The following is a 12899-nucleotide window of genomic DNA, read 5'->3' on the forward strand; positions in this document are numbered from 1 at the left end:
TGAAGACTGTGTAAAGATGAAAGCCCTTTCCAGCCCTGGAGCTGAAGGGGCAAGAGAGGGGATGGTGTTATAAGAGCCCAGCAAGAGCCCAGCCATGGGGAAGCTAAGACTCAACAGTTGTGGCCATCAAAAAATCCAGCCACTGCCAGAATCACGGTGGATCCCTTTCACCTCCTCCCATGGCTGAATGCAACCAGAGCTAGAGGACAAGACAGCCAAGGGAAGCAGTCCACAGAGAGAGTACAGGACAGGGAGGGGCACAGAATGGATGGGGTGACAGAGGGAAGACAATCGGGGAATACCCAGCACCCCATCGCGTGGGATAACCCATCTCACAATCCCAGCACTCTTTTTTTTTTTTTGCTCCAAATAAACTTAATTTTTCTTTATTTGTTAATGTTACATTCAAAAAATATGAGGTCCCCATATATCCTCCACCCCCTTCACCTCACTCCTCCCCCCATAACAACAACCTACTCCATCATCATGAGACATTCATTGTACTTGGTGAATACATCTCTGAGCACCGCTGCACCTCATGGTCAATGGTCCACACCATAGCCCACACTCTCCCACAGTCCACCTAGTGGTCCCAGCACTCTTAAAGCTTCCAGCAGTCTATTGGGACAGCTGGAGAAAGTTCATTAAAATTGCCATCAGTCAGGTTCAGGCACACCTGAGGGGCTTTTTGGGGCTTCCTGATGTTAGAAGCACTCAAAGTGCTAAAAGGATAAACTAGATTTCCAGAAAATAAACCACTGGACAACTTGGGAGCTGTAATGGATAGTGGATGGCATTTTCAATCATTCCCATAATACTCTAGGTAGTTGATACCCAAAGGCCCAACACTGCTTTGAGCATTGCTATTACAGAAGGCAGCTTTATGGTCTCCCACTAAATTGTCCCTTAGCAAGATAAAAACCCATCTGCACATCTTTTTACATTTAAAGATCGAGTAGTATATTTTTCAGTATACCAAAAGCATAAACAAAACCAGATCTATTAGTACAATTTAGTCAAGTGGTTGCATTTTTCCCCACACTCCCTCATGTGGCTTAAAATCCTCCCTTATTATGCAACAGAACCAAAATAAAACATATTGGCAAAAGACCCAGCTTGAACATTTTCTCATGTCTAAATATTCAGACTCTTTTATCATCTGACCTGAGCCAAGCAAGGTTGATTCTTCTGATTTACCTGAACGAGATTAAACAAAACAAAAACGAACTTCACAACCCCAATCCAGTTCCTGAAGCGCTCAACCTAGTAGAGCTTCCTACAAGCATGCCTCCTCCTAAAACTCTGCCAGTTCCTCAGAGATCCAATCCCCATTGTCTAGGTCTTTGAACTTTAAATGTTCTAAGTTGCCATTAGCTGCCATTTATAATTTTAGGCTGTGTGAATCCCAGGATAGAATGTGATCCTGCCAATTGTTCGTTCCAAGGAAAAGTGGCCTTAAAGACTGCTTCCTCCGAAGCCATTTCTCAGGAAATAGCCCACCAAACATTAATCCTTTCAGCCGAATGTTCTCAGGTGGTACCTGTGGATGACTGGGGTCACAGTACTTTTCTAAGTAAGGCAGAGCAGGATTTCTGTAATAAAACAGATTCTCTTGTAGAGTGGAAGACAGTCAACCAGGTTAGCAGCCTACGTCCCGTTGAACTCAGTACTGCAGTCTTGGAGTATAAACAGGTGTGCACACACTCACATATAACCCAAAAGCAGCAAGAAACAGGAATAAGAAGGTTTAAATGGAGAAGAGTCTCTTCTAACTCTATAAATAACATTTGGAAGTCCAAAGAATTCACATAATTTGAGGGAGAGGGAGGCATGATGTTAGATAAGAATATGAATGAATTCAATACTTCTAAATTAGAATAAATCAATCTGGCAATTTTCTTTCATATAGGAATTATAAGGTAATGTATAGTTTGAACATTTACAGATTCTTTAGCATACCAATAAATTTCTTTATTGCCAAAGTTCAACTATTCTTCAAGCACTCATCAAATATTGTTTACTATGCATCAGAGAGTAGTCTAGAATCTGGGAATTCAGTGATACAAAAAGACCAGATCTCTGCTCTGTGTTGTGGGAGAGAGAATAAACAAATATACAAACAAATGAAATTGTAATTTCAAGATAGTGACAAAAGCTATAATGAAAATACACAGACAGTAAAGAGTGATGGTTAAGGGTATGGGCTCCAAAGCCAGGCAGCCTTTTGTTTCTCCTCAAATATGCCTGGCCGAGACTAATTGCTCACCTCATTACAAACTTTAGGGGTTTCAGACTCTGAAACTTTAGGAGTTTCAGACTCTTTGAGAATCTGTCTCTCTTTGAGAATCTCCCTTTGCAGGGGTTGGGACCCCAGAAGGCACAAAGTTGATTTGGATGTGTGCTTTGTTTACATTGGCACGAGTGGGCTCTGTAGGGAATGGATTGAGGGAACCAGTTGAAGGTCTAACATGGCCAATGTAAGCAAACTTAAATACGTGAGTGGGTGCATGCGTGCATACTGGAGTGTGGGAAAGTGCGTGAAGTGTGTGGGTGTGAGCTTTGAGGCATTCATGGATGCGTGAGTGCACACATGGTGCATGAGTGGGTGCGAGAGCATGTGTGAAGCATGGGTGCACGGATAAGATACGTGTGTGTGCATGGGTGCATGCGAGTGTGTATGTGAGGCATTCGTGTATGTGAGGTTTATATCTCACTTCTGCTCCTTTCTCTATGACTTGGGGAAAATTGCATAACCTCTCTGGGACCCAGTTTCTTCATTGGTGAAGTTAAGAACAGGACCTGGCTCATAGGGTTTTTGTGAGAAGGGAATAAAGTAATATATACCTAGGGCTTTTAATAGTGGATGATATATAGTGAGCCCTCAATAAATGTTAACGATTACTATTTTAGATTGGGGTGGCCCAGGCAAGCCTCTCAGAGGAGATGATCGCCATGTGCATACCCAGCAGAAGAAACTGCAAGAGTGAAAGCCTTAGGAAGGAATGAACCCAGCCTTGTTTAAGAAACAGAAAGAGCACCTGCAAGACTGGAGTAGAGCAAAGGAAAAGAGTGGGGTGAGATGAGGTCAGGCCATGCAGAGATTTAAAGGTCCTTGAAAGGAGTTTGGTTCTGACTGAGAAGGATCGGAAGCCATTAGAAAGGTTTTTTGTTTTTGTTTTAGTTTTAGGAGGTACGGGGGAATGAACTCAGGACCTTGTACATGGGAAGCAGGCACTCGACCACTTGAGCTACATCTGTTTTCCACCATTAGAGGGTTTAAGCAAAGGATGCACAAGACCTGATTTATACTTTTAAATGTACTTTTTAAAATACACTTTTTAATGTTGGTTATTATGGTGATAAAGTGAACTCAAAGGGACAAGAGTAGAAAGCATAATTAGACGGTAACTAGAGTGGTTCAGATGAGAAACTGGTTGTCTGGAGTAGGGTGGTGACAGTGGAGCTAGAAAAGGACTGATCTGGGATATGTTTTGGAGCAGGGGTTGGCAAACTATGGATCACAGGGCAAAATCAGCTCTCTGCCTGATTCTGTAAATGAAGTTTTTTTGGGACACAGCCAAGCTCAATCATTTACATATTATCTCTTGCTGCTTTCCTGCTATAATGGCAGAGTTGAATAGCTGCAGTTGAGGCTATTAGGCCTCAAAGCCTAGAACATTTACTCTAGGCCTTTACAGAAAGTTTGTCAACCCCTGCCTAGAAGGAAGAACCTGTAGGGCTTGCTAATGGATTAGGTGTGGAAGTAAGAGAAAAGGAGGAATCAGGACTGTTCCTGGGTGTTAGCCACAAATAAGTGGGCTGGGGGAGGCGGTAGGGGTGGAGGGTTGGGGAAGGTGAATAGGATAAATGGCAGGAAGAGAATTAGGAGTTAAGTTTGAAATGTAGGAATCACCTGCCAACATCCATTCATTTTTCTTCATTTCCACTGCTATTACAATTTCCATTTGAACCACAGTAGTAACCCTCTAACTCTTTAGGCCACTGAGGCAGGATGAGATTACCTAGACAGGAGTGCAAACAGAGGAGGGACCAGAGTTAAGGCTCAAGCCTGGGGTCATACAACATTGAGAGGGCAAGCAAAGGAAGTAGGGTCAGCAAAGGATATTAAGAGGTGCCTAGTGAGGTAGGAAGAAAGCCCAGGGAAGCATGTCACAAAATGAAAAGGAAAGAGCATGTTGAGAAGGCGCAGGTTCCAGCAATTCCACTCTTAGGCATTTATGTAAGAGAAATGAAAACATATGTCCCCCATAAAAACCTGTACACGAATATCTGTAACAGTATTCATAATAGCCAGATGGTAGAAACAAGCCAAATGTCCATCAACGAATAAATGGATAAACAAAATATAGTATATCCATACAATGGAATACTATTGAGCTATTAAAAGGAAAGAAGGATATGGGGCGGGAGGAGAGACAAGATGGCGGCTGAGTGAACTTCCCAGTTACTAGCTCCTGGAGGGAATCGGCTGGGAGGCGTCGGAGACTCTTTGGGACCGGGCTGTTTCGGGATTTTTCCTGGTCCCAAGGTGTTTGGACATCGATTTGGAGGGAAGGTCCTACAGGAAATACCTCACATTTACTGGGTTTCCTCACCCTCCACTGCCTCATTTCTCTGTGAATAGATTTAGCCTATCTACACTATCCCCTTTCCCCTACAACTTGATATCCTCCACCATCTGCTATCTCTCCTATATTCCATCTCCCTTTCTTTGATCCACAAAGTGTCTAACTCTTAATTTCTAATACCTTTGTTTAGTTTTCCATCTGGTATTCGTCCCTAAAACTATTACCTTTCTTTTCTCTTTCCCTCTCTCACGAAAACAATAGCCTCTTAGTACGTACCACATTCCTCCCATATTCAGTCGTCTACCTCATTATAGGTACTTTCCTACTACTATAACTCTACACAATTTACATGATCTAACCTCCATCCTCCCAGAACTCATATTGTTGCTTTGTTAACATATATCACCAATACTACTTCACACTTTTTCCTCCCTTACACAATTGCCTTTCCCCAGCACTAATACTTTCCTTTAAAGTGAGCTTAACTAGCAATAAGAAATTGGAATAAGAAGAACAAAGTGACAAAGAGAAGATATAACACTTACGCAAAAACAACAGCTAATTAATCTCCAAGACTAGACAAAGAAGCTAAGGAACTGATTAAACGCGTCAAGAAAAAATGTTGACAAGACAGCAACAAAAATCTACAAACCAAACCAGTAATCAGGAAAACATGGCTGAATCCAATCAGGAAGGGGGGCAGGACTTCGCACAAGCAATGAAAGATCTCAGAACATTTATCACCGACAAATTTGATGAAGTAATGAAAGAGGTTAACAGCATGAAGACAACACTTGGAGGGGAAATTGCAGACATGCGCAAAAAAATAACAGATATGATGGAAATGAACACCACAATTCAAGAAATCAAAAATACACTTGCAGCAAATATCAGCAGACTAGAAGAGGCAGAGCAGAGAATTAGTGATGTGGAAGACAGTGCATTGGAAATCAAACTGATAGTAGAAGTGGTCAATAAAAAGGTAGAAAAAGTCCAGATAGGACTTAGGGACCTGAATGATAATGCAAAATGCTCAAACATACGTAGTATAGGCATTCCAGAAGGAGAAGAGAAGGGAAAGGGGTCAGAAGGAGTGTTGCAGGAAATAATGAATGAAAACTTCCCAAATCTACTGAAAGAGACAGATGTACATATCCAAGAAGCACAGTGCACTCCACTGGTCATAAACCCCAACAGGCCCACCCCAAGACATATACTTGTCAAATTATCCAATGCTCAAGACAAAGAAAAAATTCTAAAAGCAGCAAGAGAAAAGAAAACCATCACATACAAGGGAAACTCCATAAGATTAAGTGCTGATTTCTCATCTGAAACCATGGAGGCAAGAAGGCAGTGGTATGATATAGTCAAGGTACTAAAGGAAAAAAATTTCCAACCAAGAATACTCTATCCAGCTAAACTAGCATTCAAAAATGATGGAGAGTTCAAAATATTCACAGATAAACAGAAACTGAAAGAGTATATCAACAAGAAACCTCCCCTTCAAGAAATTCTTAAGGGAGTTCTGCAGGAAGAAAGGAAAAAACAGGACAGTCAGAGATGGAGGAGAGTGTAAAAGCAACAAGAAAGACAAAAATAGAAGGGGAAAATAAAATAATACAAACAAAATATAACAAACACAAATCCAACCAAAATATGGCTACCATAAATAACTCTCTAAACGTAATAACACTGAATGTCAACGGATTAAACTCACCTATCAAAAGATTCAGACTGGGACACTGGATAAGGAAATACGACCCATCTATATGCTGCCTACAAGAGACACATCTTAGACCCAGAGACTCATGGAGGTTGAAAGTGAATGGCTGGAAAACAATCATACAAGCAAACAACAACCAAAAAAAGGCAGGAGTAGCTATATTAATATCAGACAAAATAGATTTTAATGCAAAACAATTGTGAGAGACAAAGAAGGATACTATATTTTAGTGAAAGGGAAAATCTGTCAAGAAGATCGAACAATCATAAATATTTATGCTCCTAACAAGGGCGCCTCTAAATATGTGAGGCAAACGCTGGAAAAACTAAGTGAAAGAATAGATGCATCTACAATTATAGTGGGGGATTTTAATACACCACTATCAACTCTGGACAGAACATCTCAAAAGAGAATCACTAAAGAAACAAAACATTTGAACAGTATATTAGAAGAGCTGGATCTAATAGACATATATAGATCATTACACCCAAACACAGCAGGATATACATTTTTCTCAAGCGCACATGGAACATTCTCCAAGATTGACCATATGCTAGGCCACAAAGAAAGGCTTAATGAATTCAGAAAGATCGAAATCATACAAAACAATATCTCTGACCATAGTGGAGTGAAGCTGGAAATTTGCAAGGGACAGAGACCCAGACTCCACACGACAATTTGGAAATTAAACAGCACACTCTTAGAAAAACAGTGGGTCAAAGAGGAAATCTCAAAAGAAATCAATGACTACCTTGAAACAAATGATAATGATAACACAACATACCAAAATTTATGGGATGCAGCAAAAGCGGTACTGAGAGGGAAATTTATAGCCATAAATTCATATATCAAAAAAGAAGAAAGAGCAAAAATTGGAGAACTAACTGCACTTTTGACGGAATTAGAAAAACAACAACAAAGTAACCCAACAGGAAGAAGAAGGAAGGAAATAACAAAGATAAGAGCAGAACTAAATGAAATAGAAAATAAGAAAGCACTTGAAAAAATAAACAAGACCAAGAGCTGGTTTTTTGAGAAGATCAACAAAATTGACAAACCTTTAGCGAGACTAACAAAGAAAAAAAGAGAAAAGATGCAAATACACAAAATAAGAAATGAGAAAGGTGATATCACCACTGACCCCACAGAAATAAAGACTATCATAAGAGGATACTTTGAAAAACTATATTCCAACAAAAATGACAATTTAGAGGAAATGGACAAATTCCTAGAAACTCATAAGCAGCCCATACTGACGAAAGAAGAAATTGATGATCTTAACAAACCAATCACAAGCAAAGAGATAGAATCAGTCATTAAAAATCTCCCAACTAAGAAGAGCCCAGGGCCAGACAGCTTCACAGGTGAGTTCTACAAAACATTCCGGAAAGAACTAACACCAATCCTGTTGAAACTATTCCAAAAAATTGAAACAGAAGGAACACTGCCTAATTCCTTCTATGATGCCAACATTACCCTAGTACCAAAGCCAAACAAAGACACCACAAGAAAGGAAAATTACAGACCAATTTCTCTAATGAACCTAGATGCAAAAATACTTAACAAAATACTTGCTAATCGTATTCAACAACACATTAAACAAATTATACACCATGACCAAGTGGGATTTATTCCAGGTATGCAAGGATGGTTCAACATAAGAAAATCAATCAATGTAATAAACCATATAAACAGACTGAGAGAAAAAAACCACATGATTATATCTATAGATGCAGAAAAGGCATTTGACAAAATACAGCACCCCTTCCTGATAAAAACACTCCAAAAGATTGGAATACAAGGAAACTTTTTGAACATGATAAAGAGTATATATGAAAAACCGAAAGCCAACATTGTTTACAATGGCAAAATCCTGAAATCCTTCCCTCTAAACTCAGGAATAAGACAAGGATGCCCATTGTCTCCGCTCCTATTTAACATTGTCTTGGAAGTACTTGCTTGAGCACTGAGACAAGAACCAGATATAAAAGGCATTCAAATTGGAAGGGAAGAAGTCAAAATTTCATTATTTGCAGATGACATGATCCTATATATAGAAAACCCTGAGAGATCTACAACAAAGCTCCTAGAACTCATAAATGAGTTTAGCAAAGTCGCAGGTTATAAGATCAATGCGCAAAAATCAGTAGCATTTCTGTACACCAATAATGAGCAAGATCAGGAGGAAATCAAGAAACAAATACCATTCACAATAGTAAATAAAAAAATCAAATACTTAGGAATAAATTTAACTAAAGAGGTAAAAAACTTATACATCGAAAACTATACAAGATTGTTCAAGGAAATCAAAGAAGACCTAAATAAATGGAAGAATATTCCCTGTTCATGGATAGGAAGACTGAATATTATTAAGATGTCTATCCTACCAAAACTGATCTACACATTCAATGCAATCCCAATAAAAATCAACACAGCCTTCTTTAAGGAACTAGAAAAACCAACTATGAAATTTATTTGGAATAGAAAGAGGCCCCGAATAGCCAAAGACATATTGAAAAAGAAAAACGAAATAGGAGGAATCACACTTCCTGACTTCAAAACATACTACAAAGCTACAGTAGTGAAAACAGCATGGTACTGGCATAAGGAGAGACACACAGACCAATGGAATCGAATTGAAAGTTCAGATATAGAACCTCATGTATATAGCCACATAATATTCGATAAAGCCACCAACCCTCTCAACTGGGAGAGAATGGCCTATTCAACAAATGGTGCCTGGAGAACTGGATAGCCATATGTAGAAGAATGAAAGAGGATTACCATCTCACACCTTATACAAAGATCAACTCAAGATGGATCAAAGACCTAAATATAAGAGCCAAGACCATAAAGACCTTAGAAAGCAGTGTAGGGAAACATCTACAGGACCTTGTAATAGGAAATGGCTTCATGAATATCACACCAAAAGCACGAGCAGCAAAAGAACAAATAGATAAATGGGACTACCTCAAAATTAAAGCCTTCTGCACCTCAAAGGAGTTTGTCAAGAAAGTAAAAAGGTAACCCACACAATGGGAGAAAATATTTGGCAACCATATATCTGATAAGAGACTTATAACTTGCATATATAAAGAACTCATATATCTTGAAAACAAAAAGATAAACAACCCATTTAAAAAATGGGAAAAAGACTTAAACAGACACTTCTCCAAAGAAGAAATACAAATGGCTAAAAAGCACATGAAAAAATGCTCCAAATCTCTAGCTATCAGGGAAATGCAAATCAAAACTACAATGAGATACCATCTTACTCCCATAAGATTGGCAGCCATGAAAAAAACAGTAGAATACAAATGCTGGAGAGGATGTGAAGAAAGGGGAACACTCATCCATTGCTGGTGGGAATGCAGAAGGATCCAACCATTCTGGAAGACAGTTTGGCGGTTTCTCAAAAAATTATCCATAGATTTGCCATATGACCCAGCAATACCACTGCTGGGTATATACCCATCAGATCTGAAAACAAGGACACAAACCGATATATGTACACCAATGTTCATAGCAGCATTGTTCACTATCGCCAAAAGTTGGAATCAATCCAAATGTCCATCAACAGATGAGTGGATCAATAAAATGTGGTATATACACACAATGGAATACTACTCAGCTGTAAGAACCAATACACTACAATCGCACGTGATAACATGGATGAACCTTGAGAATCTTATGTTGAGTGAAGCAACCCAGGCATTGAAGGACAAATACTATATGACCTCAATGATATGAAATAAGTTAACTGCCTCAGAGAGCTAGAGTCTGGAAAAGTGGCTTACAGGAAATCGGGGGGTGGAGGAAGGATGTGAGTTAATGTCTGCAGGGGTGGAATCTGTGATGAGCTGGCGGTAAGTATGAGCACAAAGAAGGGACAAAATGGGGGCAAGGGGTTACCTTCGGGTGGGGTTTTCTGGGTTTGAGGGGGGCTGGGGATGGGAAGAGGGGTAATATTGTCCAAGAAATAGGTGGGAGGGAGGGGCAACATACGAATATGGGAGAGTGTCAGAAGTTCGTTGAGAACTAAATGTTGAGTAAAACGTATCAAAGTATAAGTAGGAGGGTTACCTGGTTAGGACGCTCAGGGGGTATGGTCTGATGCGTGATGGACTCCGGAGGGAATAGCTGAAGGCTCATTTTGCCAAGGTGGGTTCTACCATTGGGTGGGGTGGACCCATATCCTGGGGAAGACTAATGCCGTCGAATAGAGAGAACTGTATCTCTCGTGAGAAAGGACGGCTCCCAGGGTATTAGATTGGCAGGCGTTGTGGGCCCTAAGGGGAGGGGAAAATGGATGTGGAATGGATGGAACAAAGGTAAATAAGGGGGCAAAAGAGGAGTTATGTGAGAGTACACGAGGATGAATATAAAACAGCTAATATTACACCAAAAACATATAGGGGACGACAGACTAATAATGAAAACCATAAGACAAAACATAGGATAACTAAAAAATTTAGAAAACTGTACAGCCTAAAATATGGACCACATAGTAAGCACAAATGTCACCTTGTTTGAAAACTATAGTGTTGGAATCTGTACATCAGTTTCAGGAAATATGATATGAATAAGTTAAAAGATTATTGCTGTACAAGGGAAAAGGTTTTATGGTGGATCTGGGGAAATACTGTATATTGTATATATGAATTTCGGTGATCTAAGACTCTTCTGAAGCTGACATTATGTTGGGATTCACTTTACGGGAAGTTTTGGATCACAGAGTGGTTCAACAATGGCAGCGGAGGAATACTGATATGGGATGTTATTGACAGGATATATATGGTTGACAGGGAGTTATACAGGGCATATGCCCAGGGTATATGGTAATGTCTATATATACTCATAGTGGAAACAAAAACAACAGCTGGGGGGGTACTGGGCTCCTGGCCGGGGGTCACTGTTGTGGGCCCTGGGAGAGCAGCGGCAATCCTCCAGGTGCAATGGCAAGAACCAGGAAGGAAGGAGGGCCCAACAGTGGGCTCGTGATACTAATGGTTACACTTTTGAGCCTATACACCTGCAATAAGAACAAGGCCTAGAGTAGCATTGTGCCTGGGGGTTTCCTCCTGACAGCCTGCATGTTACTCAAATGTGGCCACTCTCACAGCCAAACTCAGCGTGTAGATGCGATGCATTCCCCCCAGCGTGGGGCACGACACCCGGGGATGAGCCTCCCTGGCACCGAGGGATCACTACCACATACCAGCTGAAGAAGCAACTAGAAAATGACCTTGAATTAAGGATTCAATGCGGAACAGCAGAATATACCTGTCTACATATAATAACATGACTTCGGGAAGCTGTTTGACCTAATGTAAGGGGGAAATGGAAAGGAGAAATTAGATTATAAGGCTGTGAGTCTCTAAAAAAGAGTCTGGAGGTTGTCAGAAGGAATACCCCTATGTACAACTGAACAGAGTCTAAGAGACAGATAAGGTAGATACAACCCCAGGTATTGGTTCTTTTGAGGGATAAAGAGACCCACGGGTTCTATGGTCATGGCAGAAGGGGTTCACTGCCATGACAGATAGCCCTTCTTTGGAGCTGGTGTTTCTGCGTGATTGAATTGGACTCAGAGGGGATCTCTTTTCACAAGACTTGCATGCTACTTTATTGGAATTGTAGTCGGTGCTGGGTTTAAGATATATGTAGGGGATTTGAATCTCTGGACTGATAATATGACACCCAGGCCCAGAGCCTCAACAGACTTCAGCTCCTACACTTTGATTTATTGGACTTACTCCACTCAGCTAACATGGAGTTGAAGAAGGTCAACCACCACAACATGGAGCCTAGAGTGTCTACAACTGGAAGCGGGAGGAGTGCATCCAGTACCCATGTGGAATCTAAGCCCTCACTTGACATAGATGTTCAATGGACACAACCAATCCAATGTCCACAGAGAAAATGTGGAATGGGTGTGGGAACGGTAGCCATGGTGGCTGCTGGGTGTGGGGAACGGGAGGAAGAGATGAGATGTGGAGGCGTTTTCGGGACGTGGAGTTGTCCTGGATAGTGCTTCACGGACAATTACGGGACATTATAGATCCCCCCAGGGCCCACTGGATGGAACGTGAGAGAGTCTGGGCTATGATGTGGACCATTGACTATGGGGTGCAGTGATGCTCAGAGATGAACTTACCAGGTGCAATGGATGTGTCATGATGATGGGAGAGAGTGTTGCTGTGGGGGGAGTGGGGGGCGGGGGCGGTGGGGTTGAATGGGACCTCATATTTTTCATAATGTAATTAAAAATAAATAAATAAATAATTAAAAATAAAAAATAAAAAATAAATCATATGGGGCAAGCTCCATGCAGAGCTGCCAGGGGTCTGGCTTGGGAAATGAATCTCAGCCGTATTTTCACATCCAATGTAATATGCATGTTCACTTGTCAAAGACTGCCACAGTCTTTTTCAAGCAAAGCATTAATAGCTTTCCCCTAATCTGGCTTTTAAAAATAAACTTCAGCTTGCCTACATTTTGAAAGTATTTTCTTATTATACAATGCATGAGCTAAGAAGAACATATATTACTATAAAAAAAAAAAAAAAAGGAAAGAAGTACTGGGA

Source organism: Dasypus novemcinctus, chromosome 21, assembly GCF_030445035.2.
Source record: "Dasypus novemcinctus isolate mDasNov1 chromosome 21, mDasNov1.1.hap2, whole genome shotgun sequence".
Taxonomy (NCBI): Eukaryota; Metazoa; Chordata; class Mammalia; order Cingulata; family Dasypodidae; genus Dasypus; species Dasypus novemcinctus.